The 22,541-nt window shown below is 43.3% G+C and overlaps 1 pseudogene; it reads right to left on the minus strand.

Annotated features, from left to right (window-relative positions):
- Positions 1–17,233, minus strand: part of LOC132649071 (anthrax toxin receptor 1-like) — an 81,435-nt pseudogene extending 64,202 nt beyond the window's left edge.
- Positions 17,234–22,541: the final 5,308 nt, after the last annotated feature.

The following is a 22,541-nucleotide window of genomic DNA, read 5'->3' on the forward strand; positions in this document are numbered from 1 at the left end:
ATGAAATAAACCGTTTCCTCCCCAGGGTGCTTTTGGTCATAGTGTTTGATCACAGCAATGGAACAAAGACAGAGATGCCTTTGCCTTTGGAACTGAGGCTATTCCTTCTTTCTCTGGTGTGGCATTCTCCATCTCGTGGTTGGAACACGCAGGCTGCTTTCGGATGACTGGAACTACTGACGCAGTTGGGATGAAGACCATTGTCTTGTTATTTATCTGCAATGGCCAGTTCTGTTGCTTCTCTTCTTCTACAACCTTTTGTTTAATCTAGTCCCTCCTGCTATCTCACCAAACACCATTCACCTTTCAAAATCTGTTGCTGGTGTTTCTTCCTTCACAATCTCCTTTTGTTTGTTTGTTTTGTTTTTGCAGCTTAACATTGGAGTTCAATATACATTTTTATTTTATTAATTTTATACATTTACCCATATAACAAAATACTTTTCATCATTATCATTTACTCTAACCTTTTGTTACTATTATAACATACATATTTATGAAAGTATTTATTTGTGAAATATGTGTGTATATGTACATTTTAATATTTTATGAAACTCCAAAATATAGTGGACCCCTTACTTCTGCTGAGATGCATCCTAACCCCCAGGAGATGCCTGACAGCTCAGACAGCTCCTAGCCCTTCCTACGCATGCATGCCCAGCCCATGCAGTGATGTTTACATTTTCAGTCCAGTCTTATGCACGACTCTCTGACGCCTTCCCTTACTCTTAGTGAGGTGTGATGGCACTGGCCTCAGGATCTCTCTGGCTTTGGAGCTTTCTGGCATAGTTTAGAACACCTTTTCAGTTCTATTGGCTGCCCTTAAATTCATCATTCTCTCCATGCTAGTGCACTGTAAGTTCATAGCTTTCACAGTCCAAGGTGTAACAAGAAGGCCAGCATCACATTTTTTTTTCTAGTCTTCACAGTTCACTGGTTCTTGTCTTAGATCTTCTCTTTGGAGTATTCAGATAGCCAGCACCACTGTTCCTGTCTATTGGGGCCACAGTAAATAAAACAAAAGCTATTTTAACAAAAGCAAGGTGGTCCCACTACAGCTGTCTCATGGATGAGACAGGTACTAACTAGGTGGGTGATGCACACACAGTGGAGAAACATGGGTAAACAGTGACCCTTGGCAAGACTAAGGGGTGATTCCATACTTCATCACAGTACTGAGAAATGAACAAGTTTAAAACCTGCAAATTGCTTCTAGAATTTTCTACTCAACAGTGAAGGCTATGGTTCCCTGCCAGACCTAGTACCTTCCTGACCACATTCTGTGGCAATGCTGGGCCTGAGGGAGTAGGTAGAAGTATGCCAGATTGATACTGGACAATCCAATACAGAAGACATATGTGGGCAGGAAGGATTTGTAAGGACAGAGTTAGAGGACAGTACCAAGGTGTTGAAGGGATGTGGGGCACTGAGAACTCAAGTCACAGCAGGAGTTAAACCCACACACTGCCTTTGAGATCAACTACTAAGGCCATTCACACACCCTGACTGAGCAACCTATCCACTCACCCCCTCTGCCATCACAGAGCACCCTGCTTCTGCCCAGTGCAGCCCTCACAAGGAGGAAGGCACAAGGATGCCCACTGCAGCTCTGCTTACAACAGGAAAAGAAAGGAAAGAACCGTGGGCAAAGAAGATGGCAGACGAGTGCTTTGGTGGCCCACCTTACACCAGGACATGGTGAGTCAGAAGCATTGAGATTAACTCTAAGCAAACAGGACACCTGGATCTATGCGGGAAAAGTCTCAAAAATCTGTACACTCTGCTCATACTTTATAATGTTTAACTCGTGGGCTGTGGAGATGGCTCATTTGATTAAATGCTGGCTATAGCAAGTAAAAGGAACCCGAATTTGATCCCCAAAACACAATCAAAGAGTAGGGCAAGGCTGCATGTGCTTGTAACCCAAATGTTGGGAAAGTGGAGAGACAGATCCCTGAGGCTCATTAGCTAGAGTTCCAGATACCAGTGAGAGGTTCCGCAAGGCTGATGTCTGGCCTCCACACACATGTGCACATACATGTATGCACACCTACATACACACACATGGGTATCCAGCTCGCCACCCCCACAAAGACACAACACATACACACACACACACACACACACACAAAGCACATACCTACACATAAACACACACAATATTTGCTCTTAACTAAGGAGTTCATATGAAAGCATTGTTTCCAGGGACCTAAAAATGCACACATCCAGGGAGAAGATAAACTCCAAATTCAAGGTGACACTTCTTTCTGTGGAAGGAGACAGAGATTGTGTCCCCCCGGAAGTTTTGCCTGTGACATTCCATTTCTCAAGCCAGGTGGTTCAAAATCGATGTTCATGATTCTTTTCTGTATGCAGCAGTTTGAACAGTTGCTGAAATGAGCAGCAGAGGAAGAACCTGGGGTTCATGTTCAGGACCTGCAAAAGGCAGCCCTGAATGCAAGCTTCAGCAGGTCCCCTCACTGTAGCAAGAGTGAGGGCTCAGATGAAATGCATAGGGTCACTTCTTGATGTCACCAGTATTGTTTTGGGGGAGTGGGGTGGTAGGGACAGCAAAACTCTGTGACTGAGCTTCTGTCCCTGGGTATGAGAATACAGCCACAGCTGGGGCCAGTGGCCTGATGGATAACACATATGACTAAGGGAGATTTGGGAGACAGCCATTCTCAGGTTGCTCTGACCATGCTGACGTGGTCTTCCTGCTTCTAGGCAGACATCAGAAATGTTCCTGTCCACTTTCGTTCTTTGTGTATTTACTACATGAGGGACAAATGGCACTTCCTGAGTAAGTGTAATTTATCAGAATCTCTGATGGGTGTTTTCTATGCATTAATTCACAGTAGCCTCATAGCTGCACCCTGTGGCGAGCACAGGAGAAAGCAGATACTGGAAAGCCCACAGTAGAGCCTGGAGATGAACCTCGGCACAGTCGTTCTCCTGATTTAATTTGCAGTACCCAAATTGGGTGCATACCAGAGAATTGCAGCCAAAGGCACAGGGGCATACCACCTTCCCCTCCTGAAGCCTGGTCTTCAAATGTTTGAGAAGCCTCCCACTATCACATTTATATGAATACAAGTGTTCTCATTTTTAGGTAAAAAAAATCTTGGGAGAAATGTCTTGCTGTATCAACAACTTGGGGTTTGCGAGGGTCGATTTTACTTTCTCTTATTCACAGAAAAATACCAAAAGGAGAGTGGAGACACTGGCTCACAGACTTGCAAAAGCATGTCTGCGGGTCTGCCTCACGGGCCCAAGGTGGACTCTGTCCACGCAGTATGACTGAGACCCTGGCTGAGAGACTGTAGACAAATGTGCTGTGAAGACATGGCCTATGTATTCTTCTCAGGAATACACACCATTAGACAAAGAAGCAATGGCTTTTATCTTACCTTATTCTGAAGAAGTATTCTCGCCTATATCTGTGTATGCAGGGATAGGCCGGCCAATGTTCAACGCTTAAGATAAGATAAGATAAGATAAGATAAGATAAGATAAGATAAGATAAGCCAGAGAGTACTGGACTCACTATAAATTCACTGTTGGTCACACTGTGATGAAGTGAGGTGGGATTTAGATTTAGATTTAGAGTGAGCCTTAGCTGTTGATCAAAATTCCTAGCAACAACCCCAATAGTAACACAGTTAACTTAACACTAAAGACATGTCTGCATCATGAATCCTCCCAGCATTTTAGATTTGATTTTCTCTATCTAAAATGTTCACATTCTTCCAAACACTAAATATGTGAGGCTCCTCTCCCCTTTCATTTTAAAAATTAGAAAGGTGACATGAACTGTTTGGCCTGCTCTTTGATCACCTCCCCCTGAGGGAGGAGCAGCCTTACCAGGCCACAGAGGAAGACAACGCAGTCACTCCTGATGAGACTTAACAGACTAGGATCAGAAGGAAGGAAAAGAAACCCCCCCCCACCAGTGGACTTGGGGAGGGGCATGTGTGGAGAAAGGAGAGGAAGGAAGGGATTGGGAAGGGAGAAGAGAGGGAACTACGGGGAGGATACAAAGTGAATAAAGTGTAATTAATAAAAAAAATTAAAAAAATTAGAAAGACATTTAGAAGTGTCTGAGACTCCTCTTCCCTTTTTTTAAAAAATTAGAAAGGAATTAGGAGCCTATCTCTCAGGAATAGCAACCTGGAATCATTCTGCTCCAAAACCAAGAGCTGTTGTTCCCATAGCATGACGAAGTTTGGTGCTACAGCCAGCTCAAGTCACTGAGAGGGGCACAGTCAGTGTCTAGATTTCCATTCACAATATAAGCTGGACATTCTAGGAGTCCCTTCTGCTTGCTAAAGCAAGACCTATAGCCTACCCTTGCTCCTCCGTGTATGTCAGGGACATGGCTCTTCCTGCTCTGAGGTCCACTGAGATCCTAGGGCCATGAGAAAGGCTCAAGCACAGGCTTTCAGGGAGTTGTTTCCTGAAGCAGCCAGGGAGCTGGGCAGTGAACCGTGTGGCCCTGTTTTCTTAAATTTAAAACTGTACATAAGAGTGAAATTGTGGGAATTTCCTGAGTATAGTCATCAAGCACAAGGACACAAGCGCTGCACTTCGTGGCCCCCAATCCAGGTTCCCTCAGTTATACAGCAGGGCGGCCGCCAGTCTTCTCTGCCTGGGTATCCCCATCTATAACATGATACAATGAAGGATGCGATTCTAATGAGAGCCTTACAAATAAGCATTATTATCTCTGTAATAGCTGAAGAAAGTAGTCTATTCACTGGTACACAGCAAGCCCTTATGTAGGCATACCCCATCTGTTGTTATGTATCCACATATGTGGCTTCATGTGAGCCGCCTCAGAGATGACAGAGCAGAGGGAAGAAGGCTGTATGCAGTAGGGGAGGAATAACTGAGTTAAAATCCCAAATTTGTGACTAAGACCTGGCGCTGAGCACATACGCATGTGCTCAGCACAAGCAACCCGACCCTTCTGGGAACCTTTTCCTTATTAGTAAAGGAGCCCAGTGGGTTGAAGAAGATGCGATAATCCTTTGACCCTCCGCTGTTTTGTTAGGCCTTGTGTCTGACTCTTGGACGGTTTGGAAGAAAGGTGGAGTTTCCAGTCAAAAGCAGTCCTGTGAGAGTGCACATCCAACTTCACTGCCTTTCCAAACCATCACAGACACTCTATCAGGATAGAGCAAACAGTTTGCATTGCCTGATGGTAAGTGAGCAAATGATGAGCTGGCGATTATAGAACCAGTCTTAAATGTGTTCAGAGAACCTCAATAAAAACGATAGACTGGGACCAGAGTGATGACCCAGGTAGTAAAGTGCCATGTAAACATGAGGGCCCAGGGTTCAAACCCCACCACACACACTAAAAAGCCAGGCATGCTTCGATGCACCTGTAGCCTCTACTGTGAAGGCAGAGGCGGGGCTGCCTGGGGCTCTTTGGCTAGTTAGTCTTGCTGAATTAGTCAGCTCCAGACCAATGAAAGCAGCTGTCTCAACGCTCCCCCCGAAAAAATTATAAAGAATCTCAAAGAGCAAAAACAAAAAGTGTTGGAGAGCAATGGAGGAAGACACCCAGTGTTCCTCCCTGACCTTACATTCAAGTGCACACACATAAACACACACATACACACATGGCAGAAAATGAGACAAATCAGACATATGCTTAGACCATAAAAGACAGCTTGAGCAAGTCAGAATAGGAACAAGAAAGCCAAAGAAGAAAAAGGTGTTAAGCTGAAGAAGTTTAACTATCAGATAGGATGCTTAGATACTCTACAAAGTCACTTACAGAATCAGTGAGACAACGCATATATATTATTAATATATTAATATGTTATACATTCTATTATTAATTGAAATTATTAATGCAGTATATAATGTTACATTAATAATTTTTAAAATATTTGAGATAAAGAAAGAAGTCGCAAAAGCTTCCAGGAAAGAAAATCAAGGGCTGTGGGGCTGGATCACACAGCGCGCAGTTCCCGTGGCAGTCCACCGGCAAAACAAAGAAAGCCAGAAACCAACACTCAAAAGCTAAATTATCCAAACCGCAGTATTTGAAAAGAGCGGTTGGTTCTGAAAACTGGGGGAAGGGTAAACAAAAATCAAGTGGGAAACACCTTTCCAAATCATTATATATCAAGGGTAAAGTTATACCTACAAATGAGTCAGCAGTTAGCAGTGAGAACAAGACATTTCAGTGAGCATGAATGTCAGCTCCGACAGTTTTAAAGTTCAGTTTATAGCAACAGCAGCTTTTATTATTAACAAAAGGATAAGATACAAACAAGCAAACAAAAACCTTCCTTCATATTAAGATGACAGAAAAATAGTGAAACTATAGGGCACAAGAAGAAACGAGAATCCATAATGGTAATATATAATAATGAATAATAAAATTTAAAAACGTACAAAACAGAAGTGTTGATCAGTGTAAGACATACCATTAGGTAACTGAGAAAGTTAGAACGAATAAAATATTTCATTAAAATGAGGGCGGGGGGTCAACTCTACAGGGCTGGGGCTCAGTGGCTCAGTGACAGAGCACTTAGCTAGCATGTCCAAGCCCTGGGTTCCACCCCCAATTCCTCAGAGAAGGAGGAGGGGAGAGATAGAAGAAAAAATTCTGTAAAACCAGTAATTTCCCCCTAAAACATTATTTCTTAAGCTACTTCTGGAGTCGCAGGCTGAACTACTGATTATCCATGTAGATGATCCATGGATGCTCCTACGAGCATTTCATGCTGCTTAGTAGAAGCTGGCGGGTTCTGAGCACCAAGCCCACCATGCCTGTGTCATGGCAGCCCAGATGAGGTAGCAGGTGATGTTCCACTAACCATGGGAACACGGTTAACCAACACTGAATGCAACTTAGGAAAAGAACAAAACCTTCCCAGTGGGCGCAAAACAGAAGTGCTAAGTACCCTTAAACAGGAGTGAATGCTGCACAGTAAGAATCCAGTGCCGTCGGTGCCGGGACTCATCGATGCCTCTCAGACTGCGCAGATGAAAACCCCAACGGTATTTGGAACATTAAATAAAAATCTAAAAGCACATGGTTGGAAAAATCCACCGAAGACCAAGGCGATTTTTGCTCAGTACTAGAAATGAGGAAAGACCAGTCCTCCAGATGTTGAAACTAATTAAAACAATGTGGTCAGAGTGTAGAACTGCAGGAAAACAAAATGGAAACAGAACAGAAGAGAAAACCAAGCCGTGCCCAAATCCACGCAGGCTGATTTTAAATGGCTGGCTAAAAGGTTGTTCCACAAGAGCGCTGGAAAAACTGGTTCCCAGTGAGGGGAAATGTCGAATGTTAGCCCCGTATAGTACATGGCAATAAGTTACAGTAGAACTTAAATTTTAAAATGCATACTGTCATAAGCAAAAGTTGAATAAGAATACTAAATTTCTGAATTCCCTTTCACATACAAAGAATATACCATATACCAAATACAACCAGAAATATGAGAATCAGCCAGTGTCTTAAGATCTTTTTAATGGATTCCACTCCATGGTATGCAAAAACAAACAAAATATAAACGACCACCTTAACACACACACAAGCACTTCTCCGGATTTCCATTAAAGAGCCAGTTGAACTGCTCGGACACTGTCTCTTTTCCAAATGATAAAACATTTTAAGTCTTTCAGATAATTTCACAATGAAGACTTGAATTTTTCAGAAAATCATCTGCAGTAGTTCCCACTAAATTGCTGTATTATGATAATAATTCAATGAGCATCATATACTCTACAATGCTAATGAAGTGGCCCACAGATCTTGGGTTGTTTAAAATGAGGAAGCCGAGAAACCATGGAAGGAGGACATGACCAGACACAGACTCTGACTCAACCAAGTCCAGAATCCAGAGATCAGAAACCAGTTCTTACATTTGCCTGTTACTGGACCTCAGCGAACTTCTGGAACCTCAGTGTCCTCATTAATGAAAGGGAGGGAAAGCCCACAGCCTGCCACAGACTGCCACAGCATAGCAGCAGCCACAGGAAGGCCTAGAAAGTAAACAAAGCTATAAGGAAGGAATTGAAATCCTAATGGTGGCTATATAAGTGAGTTGCAGATTTTCACTCCCTCTTTCTCTCGTGGTCTTAACCTGAGGACACCATTCATGATGTGGTGGTGGCTGAAGTGGCTAGTAAAAGGCTGAGACCATCTCCATTTGGGGAATCCTGGAAAGAGGGGCCCCTCCTTCTCTGGCTTCACCTCGGATGAGGGCTTACCCTCAGCAGTCTATCTGACCAAAATGCCAACAGACACCCCTTCTTGGCTAGATTCTTGGGGTAGTTCTGGAGTGGCTGCATAAGGAGGCCCCCAGTTCTGTGCCAGAAGCTGAAGATTCCAGGTCACTTCTGTGCTGCGCGGTGGCAGATCCAAACCAGCCAGGTTTCCTGCTTATTAACCAAGAGGACCCTAAAACCTCCATCCACACTAGAGCTAGAGGAGAGGCCTGACCTCAGGTTACATCTAACTGAAGCAAAGAAAGGAAACAATCCAACAAACCCAAGGTTTAAGCAACGTAAAAATAAAGCTACACTCTAAGATACTCGACAAATAAATGCACCTAAAAGCATGTAATCAGCTCTCATGGGGAAAGGCGACTTGCCAGGCCAATCCTGAGAGGTTGGAACCCTGACAGCCTGAAAGCAGTGATTATAACCACCCTGTGAGGTCACTGAGAACCCTTGGAATAAAGATGAAGATGAAAAAAAAAATACTTGACAGAAACATGAAGGTTTCAAGAGGAACCAAATGGAAGATGTAGAAGCGAAAAAGTAAATATCTGTAATAAAGAAGTAAGCAGAGGTGCTCAATGGCCAAAGGAAGACGACCAAGGAGCAGCAGAAATCACCCACTGATGACCGAAGAGAAAACTGGAAAAGATATGAACCAACTTTAGGGCCATATGGAGTAACATGGAGCAGCCATCATCTGGACCGTGAGAGTCAACAGAAAGAGGAGAAAGTGAGTGCTACAGCTCATGATCCATCAAAGAAAGTACAGTGACCACAAAAGTGAGGGAGGCTGTTAAGCTGAATCATGAGAGAGAACAGGGCCCGGAGGAAAGAAGGGCTAGCATTACACATGGCTTCACGCTTACTTCTCTCCCAACCACAAAGGGAAGATGGATAGTCTTCCGTCAGATGAACACTTTATGAGATTTTGTACTACATAAAGAGACATCTTCAGGGCTTGGTGTGTGCGGATTGTAAAACCTCGAGATACAACATAAATATTTAATAAGATGATAAAAAAGCTTATTTATTTCAAAAATAAAAATAATAAAACCCCGACAGAAGCAGTCGTTAACTTGCCAGATTCAGTGAAAGACAAGAATTTACAGATTCAGTAAGCGCTGCACAGCCCCCCCCCCCACATCACCAAACTGCTGAGAAGTCAGGCTGAAGGAACCTTAGAAGTGGTTAGAAGGAATTGCGACCAGACTGCCCACAAAGTACGAGTGTAAATGTCGCAGCTGCCCTTGGAAACTGGACAGGAGTGTGCTGTCTTTCCCCTTCGGCTTTCGTACTGTGCCTCCACTCACTGTACTTTCCATTTCATTTCTTTAGTCTCCCCATAGTTTTCCTGTCCGCGTTTTGGATTCCAAGAGCATAATGGAAGACATTGCAGATACATCTTCGACATTATGTCTTCTGATTAACAAAGTTGTTTGTTTGTTTGTTTCTCTTGTTAAAAGGAGACTCTTTCCTGAGCTTCCTGGCCGATGCCCTGTTGTTTTGTGCGGGAGTGTGTGGGAGTTAGGTGTAGGTGCGGGTGTGCATGTCCACAGTGGGGGGTGAGGTGGATGTATGTGTGCAGATACACACTGTGAAGTCAGTGGACAGCCTCGGGTGCTGCCCCTCAGGTGTCTTCCTGAGACAGGGTCTCACGGGCCCATCACTTTGCCGACCAGGCTTGTTAGCTGGGGCTGAACTTGCAGACATCTGCCTGTCCCCACCTCCCATCCAGCCGGGGCTGGGATAAGACACACATGCAGGCGGCAGCCAGTCTGACTTGTTAACGTGGATCTGGAGCTCCAAACTCGGGTCCTCAGATTTGCAAAGCAAGCATTTTACATCTCCCCAGCCTGGTGGCCTTTTATTTTAACGAGTTTCTTTTAAAATTCCAAAAATTTCCTCAAATACACACAGGGTATAACAGTGCATCCTTTACTGTCTTGGAGAGATATGGTAAAGAGCAAATTCTCTCAGAGGAAAAAGATGGAGGAGATTCCTGTGCCCAACAAATCACTGTAAGACAAGTCAAGTGAGAGATAATCAAAAAGCCTGATCCTCGAAGCCACTCTCCCGAGGGTGTCTGAGAGCAATCACTAGTCTCCTCCTTACTTGGTCAGGTTGGGTGCATGTTGGAGCCATGCTTGGCCAGGCCATGCAGTCACCACAGGAGATTCAGCCTTCAGCATTAAAGCCATTGGCAGCAAAGTGGGAGCACTAACCTCTGCTTTAACCTTCTTTGCCACAAGAAACTAGTGGTAATAAAGTTAAGGCACAAACAATTAGACTCCAAGCTGACTAAAAGGAGTGCTGTCAGCGTGGCATTCTGATTTATTCATCTCTCATCCACCCTGGCCAGCTGCCCAGAGGCCGTGGAGTAGCTCACAACATCTATCGGAGCTGTATGTGCTTCCTCTTTCGGTCACACCATCATGTCCATAGGGTAATTGGCATGAAGCAGTGCCAGGATACCACAGTTACAGCAGGATGTAAAGGACAGGGGAGAGCTAGTTCTGGTTTGGGACTGATGATCCAGACACCTCCACACAGATGGTTAGCACTCTCAGGCATGGATTGGCTCTAGTTTCTTCTGATCCATGTAGGAGAAGAGCTAGTGGCCAAAGAAACCGTGGTTGACTGGAGGAGCCATCCACGCGCAGGGTCCTAGCTGTGTGCACCAACGCACCTGGCCTGGTGGGGTGAGAAGGGTGTGGTGGAACCAGCAGGCTTTTTGCTTAGTTCTCCATCCCTGGTCAGAAGCTAGGCCTTCTGAAGGATGGTTCATGAGGACCAAGCAGGACCCTGACTCTCACACAAGGCCTTGTCACTCCTTGGAGCTTCCCAAGCTTGGCCAACCCTGAAGGAGGCTTCCTGGACTTCAGGGTTCTCTCTTTAGAGAGATTATGCAAGAATATGGGGAAACAATGGAGCCTGGGCCTAGTCTGGGTTCTGCTTGGTGTCTGTGGGAAGGAGACATGGTCTTTGCTCCTTCTGTAAAGAGAAAAGGACACCCACTTTTAAAATGGGGTTTCTGGGCATCTCAGCAACATGCATGCATGGAGGGAGAAAGAGGATTTGAAAGGAGAGTCATAGATGGGAAAGAGGTGTGGAGAGGCATGGGCACTGGCTTGGACTTGCTGGTCTGAGCTGGAAAGAGTGTTAATTCTATTCTCATTTCTACAAGAGGATGGTATCAGTGAAGTCTTCCAGCCCTTCTCACACTTACTGCTATGGTTTAGCTGGAGGGCTGTGAACTGGACACTTGGTCCTCAGCACAATGCCACTGAGAGGCAGCCACTAGAAAGTCGGGCCTTGGAGGACTAACTGTGTCACTGGGGGATGGACCTTGAGATTAAAGTAGCTCTTGTAGGACCCAGACTCTTGCCCAAATTGACTGAATGAAGACTGGGCCTAGCCCTTGACTCTCCTGGCTCCATCTCTCTTTGTGGTCTCTCCTACCATGATGCCATATGTCACCTCTGATGTATACATGCTGGCATATACTCCTGACTCCCCAGAAATGTGAGCTAAATAAGTACTAAGTCTGCGGCATTTTGTTAGAGTAACAGAAAATGGACTAATACTTGTTTCCCTCCTCCATTTCTTTTTCCAACCTGCCATTTTAAGTCAGCCAGGAAAGTCTCCACAGTGCTTCCCTCATGTGGGCCATGCCACCACGTTTTTCTATAAAGTTCTCTCCCATGTGCCATGATAACTGTGAATGAATGGTGCATATTTGCCACCATGGTCTCCTTTTGTGGAGTGGAATATGGATAACCCCAGAGAATGTTCCTTAACTGACATTTTCCCCATGCTTGATTAAAATTTCCTCCTATTTAGTTGGTGCCACAACTTCCTGTTACCATTACCATCCTTGATAATCACTCGGGACACATTTCAGGCTCTTATCTTTCTGGTGGAGTTTTACTGTGCTTCTGAACTCTAGTTTACAGAACAAAGCCAGTTCAAATGGGAGAAAAACGCAATTCCTGAAAACCTAGTTTGCCAACATTTGCTCCAACTCAGCAGATGGAACTAACATCCAATGCAAGATTCACTGTAATACAGTCCAGCCATGTAAAACTTTTCACCAGAAGTCATTGAAGAGTGAGCCAGCAGAAGGGCCCAGATGCAAAGGTCAAGGCTCAAATTAAGAGAATGTTGTTAGATTAGAGTGATTGTTGGCTGAGACACCAGAAGGCACACGTTTCATGGCTACTTGGGAAGAGACAGACTTTGAAAAGACGCAGATATGAAGTCTCCTTTCCTGTCCTCAGTCAGTTTCATTAAGGTTGTCCCTCGAGTAGAGAAGACAATGAAAGACATCCTGAACTGTGGGCTGCAAAGGAAAGGAACTCTGTTAGGTCAGCCAGAACACCTGGGGTATGTCAGCCCCCTTCCCTGCTTCCTTCCTGTTTTTATCTTTGTATCACAGCTCCAGAGCTGAGGAACTAAAGGGGAGCTCCCAGAGGGTGTGGCAAGGGTTTAGTCAATGGTCAACTTGAAGGTCTGTGTCTCCTTTCCAATAGGACCCTGTCACACAGCAGATACATCACAGTAAGAAAGATGAGCTCCATCCCAACCCAGAACTAGAAGGGGAGGGTGTCTATGGAACAGGGAATCCTGGCAGAAAATTCTGACAGCATCTTCAAAGAAAAAGTCTATCTCAGAAAGTGTCACAGTTTGCTCAATCCCTTCCTTGCTGCCTCTGGGCCACAAGGGGTCTTTCCTGCTCAGTGGAGACATGACTCATTTTTAATGAATAAATCAGCATCAACATTACACACAGCACTCAAAAGTTTTCCGTGTAAAATTCACTCTCTGGGTAACAGGGCACTTTTATCTGGCAAGAAACACAGGATATCTGCACAGGGACTGGCAACTGGCTGCTATCCTGTGGGGCCCTTTTGGGGAAGCCTACTGGTCAACCAATGTAACACCAACCTATGTCTTCACAAGGCACTGACCTCCCAGAGCTGATCTGGCTCTGATTCTTGCACACACGGGCCTCTTTTCATGGCTCAGCTTCAGACCTGTTCCTCAGTCACCTGACTCTCCCAGCTGTCTCCCAGCATCACTCCTGACTCTGCTGCATTCTCCATGTTGCTCCCCAAATTATATCTCATGAAACAGAAATCAGGTATGTTGTCACTTAACTGCCCTAAGAGCTCTAATGGCTCTGGCTACTCTCAGGATGAACTTTCCATCATTACTATGTGCCTGACATATCTTTGATCAAGGTTTTTCTGTCACTCTTTTAGCAGAGTTGAGACACAAAGGATATTAGACAGGGGTGAGGGAGTTGGCAAGAAAAGTAGAAGCTAGAAGAGGAACCAAGGCATCCATGAGACTAGAGACAATGGCAAGGGATGGCCAAAGAGGGAGAATGGCTTAAAGAGGGACATCATGGATGAAGGACATGGACGCAACTCTTAGGAGGAGGACTGTGTGCTGAGAGAACATTTGTCTACTTTCCTCTAGGCTCTCAATGACTAAAAAATGAGACTGTTTTCCAAGAGTGATGGATGTGAGGTGTGGGTTGGGAGTTCAAGGAAAGGGTGAAGATTGAGAATCATCTTGGGAAGCTGGTGGGAGTAGTCAGAATAAAGGGAGCAAAAAGGATTTCAACTCAGAAGGATCCCTGTGCAGTCAGCAGTGACATATTTGTGCTGGTATCAGCCACCATTATTGCATGGGTTTCCTCTACCCCAGCGTATGTTACTTAAAAAATAAAACCAATCATCCACTCAGCTTTTTGAGAAACTTCCACACTGATTTCCATAGTATCTGCATCAGTTTTCACTCCAATAACAGTACATAAGGACTCTCCCTTCCACACATCCTCACCAGCATTTGTTTTCTTGGTAATGGCCACTCCAACTAGGATGAGATGGAGTCTCAAAATAGTTTTAATTTGTATTTCCCTGATGGATAAAGATGTTAAGCACAGCTTCAAATGTCTGTATCTTTTTCCTTGAGAATTCTCTGTTCAATTCCATGGCCCGTTTTTTTCTTAGGTTATTTTCTTGATGGCTAATTTTTGAGTTATTTATATGCTTTAGATGTTAATCCACCTTCAGACCTGTGTTGTAAGTGGTGATTAATATTTACTTTTTATTTATCTTCTGGTAATGCTTGCTGTTAATCCTAAGCAGCTGTATAACCAAATCACCACACAGACACTGGGCTTATTTAGTTAACCTAGAAAACAATGCTGGGCAATAGCTACTCCATCCTTAACCTTCAAGCCCTCATAATCTCCTCACATTTAGATTTCCCACATTATACTTTCTTTTTGTGATATCTTAGGTCCAATCCATTTCTCCACGTAGTTCCAAGATCTCTCTCCTCCAGCTCTCCTCTAAGCTCTCCTCTTGCCCCTTCTCCTCCCACTCATTTCCTGCCCTTTAGCTCCTCCCCTCTTTCCTGTCATTTGGCTCCTCCCAGCTCAACATTGAGTATCACAATGCAGTATTCAGATTGAAACCAGAGTGTGTGTGTGTGTGGGGGGAGAAATCAGCATTTGAATGAACAAGGGTAAGGTGTATACATTTCAAAAGAACATTATACCAACATTTCCCCCTTTAAGTCCAATAAAAGGATCCTTTTCTTTCAATACAATAATAATTACGAAATTATGAAAATTGTCAGGTAAAATCTACATGTGCAATGTCCTGTCCATGTGTATTTAGCAACTTAGGAGAAAGTATCTGATTATCCTATCTATCTTGACAAGTTAAAAGTTCTATACCTAAATTAACTTTTCTCCTTATTGGTATTACCTATATGAAAGGATTTCTTAACTTTTAAAATTAGTTACTTGAGTAAATAGGAAGTGCATGTTAACAGCTTCCAAAAAATACAAATTTGACAGAAACAGTTTGCTGCCTGAACAATCACCCATAACTATAATGTTGGGAGCATCATCTTCAGCCTTCTGGCTCAGAATATTTGACAGACATACATGTGAAGTAGGAACTCTTTAGAACTTGCTTACCCTGTCTTGGCAGAGTTTGGCAGTCAACTTGTCCTGCATTTAAGTTTGCCCATTTTTGGCAGAAGTTGTCTGTTGTGAAGTGAGGGTATTTTCTTTATCCGAGTGGCTTGTTTGCCACATTTGAAGCCATCTCCATATGGAGGTTCTTTGATGCTCATTATCTTCTTTCAGTTAGGTGGGGTGCTGCCAGGAAATGACTTTCTCATCGTCAAAGAATCTTTAAAATAATAAACACATTTTTAAATGCCATATTCTGTAGTTCTCTGAAGTTTTTGAAAACTACCAAATCATATCTATCTGTTAAACCTAGGATGTATACTCCTGTGATAAATTAGACTAGTGTCTGACATGACTATGAGTTGAATAACTAGCAATTAATTTGCATACCTAATATCCTAACAAGTTTTTAATAGCAGTTTAAAAGTATTGGAAGTAACCTTGACTTCCTATCGATATACTAAAGCTTATACCAATGTATTAAAAATACTTATTTTTGCATCAATATGCAAAATCCTATACCAGAGTTAAAATTAACCTTATTTGGGAATAACAAATAAAACCCTAAATTGAGTAGATTCAATAATCTACCTTTTTTTATTCCTATAAGATATCCCTGTATATTCCTTGTTTCACTTTGAATAAGACCATTAATAATAAGCATCTCCCAATGACAATAAAATTTCATAGCTATAGCAAACAACCAAAAACATACCCAACCCCCTTTAAGGAAAATTGGATGCTGTTCTCTTAGATTTCTTCTAGCTGACATTTTGAACATGTAGAAATCCTGTAGGGGGCCAAATAAAAATCGTTAATTAAGCAAGCAATAACATTTGTGGTCCAGTCTTTGAGTGTTGATAAAAGTCCTTAATAAAAGTCCTCTTTAGAACAGTCTAAAATGCTGGACCAATTAAGATTAGTAGCTTTCTTCAAAGTTCTTTTGGGAGCAGGCTTTGAAGAGAAAACAGCAATTGAAGCAGTTGAGGCAGGAACAAGCAGAATCGGGAACATGCAAGATGCTGGAACAGATGTGTCAATGTCTCAGCATGCTGATGAATGATTTTGTTAGCTTTGATCCAGCATCTCTGGTATCCAGTTCTTTTGTTCTACAAACATAATTTCTCACAAGCATTATAGAGCTCTGAAATTATAAACGTATGAGATGTGCAGGATGAAACTAAACTGTAAGCCAATTTTATCTATATCAATTAAAAGGTTAGCATGATTCATTTTGAGGATATTATAGCCAAGGATGTATTGGCCAAGCATTATTGAAGTTTTGGCTGGAGACATATTTTTATGTCTCAGTCAGTTTCAGAGTTGTTCCCAGGTAAAGGGATTAGCAACATAAGTTACTATTATTATTGAACATACAATCATTATCATCAAAACAAGGTTGGATAGATTAAAATATCTTTTCAGGCTCTTGCGGCCTGTTGTATTAGGCCAAGTTGCTACCTATTTCCCTAGAGAAGCCTCCCATTAGAGAGACAAGCTGGTTGCCTTGAGCAATAGAAAACGCATGTTTTAAGTAAACTTTATATAAACTCCTTTTTAATTTAGAATATAAGCATACTATAGGTATCTTGTACCTGTTTTGAGGTTTAGTCATTATGAATGCCAACTTTAGGATTAGACGACTCCAGTTTCAAGCCTTACCTCAGTCTTTGACCAAGCACTATGAACTTGGAAAGAGAATTTAAATCAGTGAACTCTCTGAAGCTTGGTTTTTATTAATAAAATAGGCATTAAATTTTATGCTCACAGAAATGTTCTAAAGATCAAAATCATTAACCAACATTTGGCATTGTGCACCAGACAATGAGTGGTGATAAAGATGCTGCTGCTGACAGTGATAAGGATGATGGTGGTGAGAGGGATGGTGGTGATAGAGATGGCGATAGGGGTGATGGCAGTAACGATGATGGCCAGGATGGTAATGGTGGTAACTGTGACAAGGAGGATGGTGATAGGGATGATCATGATAGGACAGCAGTGATGATGACAGGGATAACAATAATGACAAGAAGGATGGTAACAGTTGTAGTGATAGGGTTCATGACAGAGGTGATGGTTATAGAGGTGATGATGATGACAAGGATGATTGTCATGGTGATGATGGTGACAGGGATGATTGTATTAGTGGTAATGGTGAAAGAGATGATGATGATCATGATGCTGACAGCGATGGGGTGATGATAATAGTGATGATGGTAACAAAGATGGTGGTCATGGTAGACATAGCGGTGATGATGACATCAGTGGTCATGGTGCTGGTGGTAATAACTAACCCTAGAGAAATGTTGTGGTCCTCTAACAAATGATGCCTCCATATCTTCCAAGCAATGAAAACTATCTGGCTAGGTAAGAGACATATAAAATCTGTTTATTCTTCCTCCTTCTTCTCTTCCTCTTACCCATTCTCTCTCTGTATGTGTGTATGTGCATGTGTGTGTTGTGTGTTTTGTGACAGGCTCTCACATAACCCAAGCTGGCCCTTCAACTCCTCCTGGCAATCCTACTTCTGTCACTCAGGTGCTGGATTACAGGCCTGTGCCATCACACCTGGCTCAGGGATATATCGGATCAATTCAGTATTTAGGAAACAATGCCTTAGGAATGATAGATGCCAGGACATGTCCAGTTCTCAAGGAGCTCAAGGTCAGTGGAAGAGGCAACGCAAGAGAAATGCTAGTGAAGTAATCTGGGTTAATAGGAGAGGGATGTTGGAGGTTCTTTGGACCAAGAACTTGGAAACTGAGCGAGAATTTGTCAGACGATAAAGAAACAATGTAAAGGAAAGCCAAGTGACACATACTCTTGCCATGTGAGTGTGACAGGGAAAGAACCTAGGAAGAATTTGGCTTTTATCCCTCCAGCAATAACTTTGAAGATTAATAATTTCATTTTTTTTAGCATTAGGAATTTCAGAAAACAATGGTATCCAGTAGATGTCACTATTGGATATATACCCATGACCTATTTTTGTGGTGGGGATGGAGATTAAAAAAAAATAGTAAAACTGGAAACTTTGTTTTGAGAAGCAAGATTTGAACAGTTGGCTGAGTGTAAGGGAGGGGAAGCTGTCTTGGAAGAAGAAACTGCACTCAGCAAGGCAAGGCAGAGTGGTGGGGAGGGGGCCAGTGCGGGACAGTAGCATGGGTGGAAGTGGGGGAAGAAGGGAGCCAGGAGAAAGATGGTCATCAGGGATGTTCGCCCCTAAAGTCATCTCCTCTTGTGGGTCTGGTCTCAAAGGATGACACTTCCAGTAAGCCAGGCCCTTCAGCTGAAGACCTGGGAGTAATCCTTCCTCACTCTGTAATACACTCACCCCTGACCTGGGTCTGCCCCATTCTCCACATGGGTATTACTTTAGCTCAGGTTTCTACCATTTTTACCAGTTCAGCGAAATCATGCCCAAATTGATCTCTTTTGGTACCTCATCCATCTTATCTTCTGGAACTCAAGTACCAATCAATCTTAAAAAAAAAAAAATCTAGCCTTGACACCAACTTCCCTAAGCCTTGGCTCGCATACATGCTCTGAACATGGTTGGAAGCTCTTTCAGCAACAAGTGTGAATGCTTCGATAAGACACTAAGGACCGTTATTGCCGTGTTCGCCAGGCAGTTCCCAAGCTTCCTTTCTTGCCACATCCCACACCTTTTCAACTTAAAATCCTTTTTCTGTGCGGGTTCTAAAACTAAGCCACGCCCTTAGCTGCAGTCAGTCATCTCCACCTAAGTGATCCCCTTATCTTTAAGACGTGAGTTGTGGGCTACTTATGGCCCCCAAATAATTAAGTGCAATCACCCCTTTGCATTGCATCTTGACTTAAAATTTCTTGTTCAGAATCTCCCAACCTCAAACAACTTCTGTCCTCTGACAGCAGTGGGGTGGTCCGGTATTGAGATGGAGAGGAACAAAATGCTTTGTGTTTGTCATGAACTGTAATTGTTCCTTTCCTAACTCCACCATGGGGAGGCAGCATTGCATAGCGGTCCTGAGCACAGGGTTCAATGCTAAAGTCTTAGGATTGGCAGCAGAATTCTGGATTGTAAGGCTAGACCAACTGGATCAAATTCCAAATCTACCACTTAATAGTGTCAGTGCATCCTTGGACAGGTTCCTTAGGGAACCCAGACAGCTCGCCTGTAATCAGGGAATTGTACGGACCATGGAGCAGAGTAGGGCAGAGACAGCGGAGCTGGCCACATCCAAAGAGCTAACTGCTAACTAAATGGCTCTCAATGCCAAGTGCTCAACACAATGCCTACTGCGCAGTAAGTGCTCAGTACACAGGAGGTCTTAGTTATTAACCTCTGCCGATTCCAAAGAATGGACTAGGCACGTGTGGCCGGCTGAATGAATGAATGATATTCTGAAAGGAGGCTCACGAAGATGAAGACAGAGAAGGTGTTTTAGCATCGGGCCAGGAGAGGATTCATCGGTGCTCACTGTCCTGGCTGACAACCTGGCAGTCTGAGTTTACTTCTTGGGACTCATGGTGGGATGAAACCAGCTCCTGCAAGATGTCCCCTGACCCCACTATGGCATGCGTGTTCTCCCTCAAAGAAGTAAATGCAATAGATATTTAAAGTAGAAATGAAGGCATTAATGGCTCCTAGAAGTATTATTTGGGGGCATCCTAAGTGCAAAACTAAAACTTAATGATCTGAAGAGCTCAGTGAAAGTTGAGAAGGGGAAGACAGTTACTGAGTTCAGGAAAGGAAGCTAAACATAGACAGCTTCCTCCCACTCCACCTCTCACCAATCTCTCACCTCTCACCAATGCACCCCAATATCTCAACAGAGGTCTTGGGAAGTGACTAAAGGAGCAGACATCCCATTCGGGGGATGGTGACACATGGAGCCAATAGGAAATGAGTGTGAGAATCAAAGCAGATGGACCGAGTTTGAAAGAGGTCAGCCAAGGTCTACTTTTCAACCTTGTTGCCAAGTTGAAAAAAAGAGACAGAGAGAGAAATACTTTTAAGGAGTTTCTTGAACAGAACCAAACAAAGCCAGAAATAAATTTGAAGTACTAGGTAGTAGAAATGGAGTCTGAATGGGACAAGATCATCCCTTGGAGCCCAGGCGCCACTGTGTGCTAGCACTGCACAGAGGAGCCGTACAGGAGAGTGGAGGCATGCTCATGCCACAGAGAAATGGCCCGGGTAACTGCAAGACTCTATCTGGCATGGACTGCAGGAAAATGGGAGACTTCTGTCCTTGATTATGTTGCTGAGGTAGGATCCAGAATGAGGCCAGGTATAGCACGAGAGAATCTCAGGTAGAGATCAAGGAAACAAGGGTAAACAAGGGTAAAGTGTTGTATGTCCAGAACAAAGCAACCAACCTTGCAAGGACGATGTTCCCTTGTGTCAAGGACCAAGGCCAAAGGTCAAGTCCATCCCCAACTCTTCCTAGCCTAACAAAGACCGTTTACTTTAGCCCATGGAGACCAGCTGCATGCATTTCCTAGATTAAGTTCTTGTTGGAGCTTAAAAGTGTAAGCGGGTACAAACAGTCAAACTACTGTACAGTCATTGGCTGTGTTTTGGAGTGGAGTTACATTTACATTCACGGATGAAGGTGGAGACTAAAGATTTTAACACTGTAAAATACGTGATTAAATAAAATTGCTGAGGCATAAGTAAAAGAAAGTCAGCCAGCACATGTGGCTTTAGTGAAGTAAATGAAACAAGAATTTGTGAAACAGGAGATAAAATATGAAGTGGAAAGCAAGGGACCGAGGACAATTAATAAAGTATAAAACAATAAAGAGATAGTTACAGGCACCCAAGAACTAAGAGGGAACAGAACTGGCCATGTAGAGAGTAAAACTGCAAAGGCGTGCTTGAGGAGTCATAACTCAAAGAGGAAACGGATGTAGTTAGATGAAAGCAATGGGGGGGAAGACGATAACAAATAGACAAACCGGAGTGCCAGATGTTTCTCACTGCTGAAGGACAGCCTGGAAAAATCCTTTAAAGACTCAATAGAAGACAACGGTTCTACTTAAGGACGGCCTGAAAATACAGACTGGAGAGGTCCCTCAAAATTCAGTGTTTATCTGAAGAGACTAATACCTAGGCATTTTTCTGGTTGGAAATTAGTTTTCAAGACAAAAGAAGAAAGAAAACACAGGCTACCAGAAACATTACATGCAAAGAACTGTGATTGCTAAAACTCATCTTTTATAATGGAAAAAAAATATTTTGATGGTGTCAGTTGCAAGCAAAGAAAACATGAAAGTATTTTCAGATAGATATAGATAGTTCTAGAAAGGAAAGTGTTTGTGTTTTTTTTTTTTTTTAAATAAAAACCTTCCGAAAGCATGAGTGAAGACTTACAAAAACATTTAAACTGTGATGCTGAGGGTGGGGGTGGAGTTTCCTGCGATGGTACCTCTCAGAAGGCCATGCCAGGACGATTGAGAATTCAAGGCCTGTCTGGGCTATACAGCCAGACACAACTAATGAAATAAATAAAGAAATAAATACTAGCCATGACCACTGAAGCCTCTTAAGCAAACAAGTCTTGCTGATGTTTGCAATGTTGAGTTGATAACTGCATCGATGAACAAGAACAGTTTACCATGAGAAAGAAAAGATAAAGTTTTTGGGTGAAAAGCTTACACCATATTGAAATATCCCTGGGAATAATGGCCACCTCACTGAGGAGTGCCCAAAGGAGGGTCAGTTCATCTAAAGGCAGTTTGAGAAACGTCTCTAAGAACAGAAAGCATTCAGAGACTAAAATTGTAGGAGAGGAACATGGAATACTCACCGTAGGTGAAGTACGCTGTGGCTGCACGTGAGTGCGTGCACACGCAAGCAGGCGTGTGTGTGCGTCTGACATTGATTTTCAGGAAGAGGGAACACTCATGAAGGACACAACAAATAAGTAGATAATTATCACTGGAGAAATGTTACCTGAGCTAAAGAAAGATTGGCTTCTTCTGTCTAAATGATTCACTGCTGGGGCCAGCCGGGCAGAGTCGAACGGTTCTTGAGTTGGGTGTGAGGATTAAAATTAATAAAATAAACACACAGCACACAGGAAACTTTTTAAAGGTCCAGACTCAAGGCAGACTGCTGCAGCAAGCAGTGCCAGCAGCCAGTCTCAAGTCTCTGCCTGCCTCCTCTGCCTCCAGCCTTCTGACCACTTTATTCTTTGAGGAGTTACTTTAACCAGTAAAACATCTCAGAACAATAGGTTAATTTGCACAAGGAGCCTGAGGAAGAGGTGTAACCCTCACAAGCTATCCCACCTGTTGTCACAAACAA

This window comes from Meriones unguiculatus, chromosome 18 (genome assembly GCF_030254825.1).
Source record: "Meriones unguiculatus strain TT.TT164.6M chromosome 18, Bangor_MerUng_6.1, whole genome shotgun sequence".
NCBI classification, from domain to species: Eukaryota; Metazoa; Chordata; class Mammalia; order Rodentia; family Muridae; genus Meriones; species Meriones unguiculatus.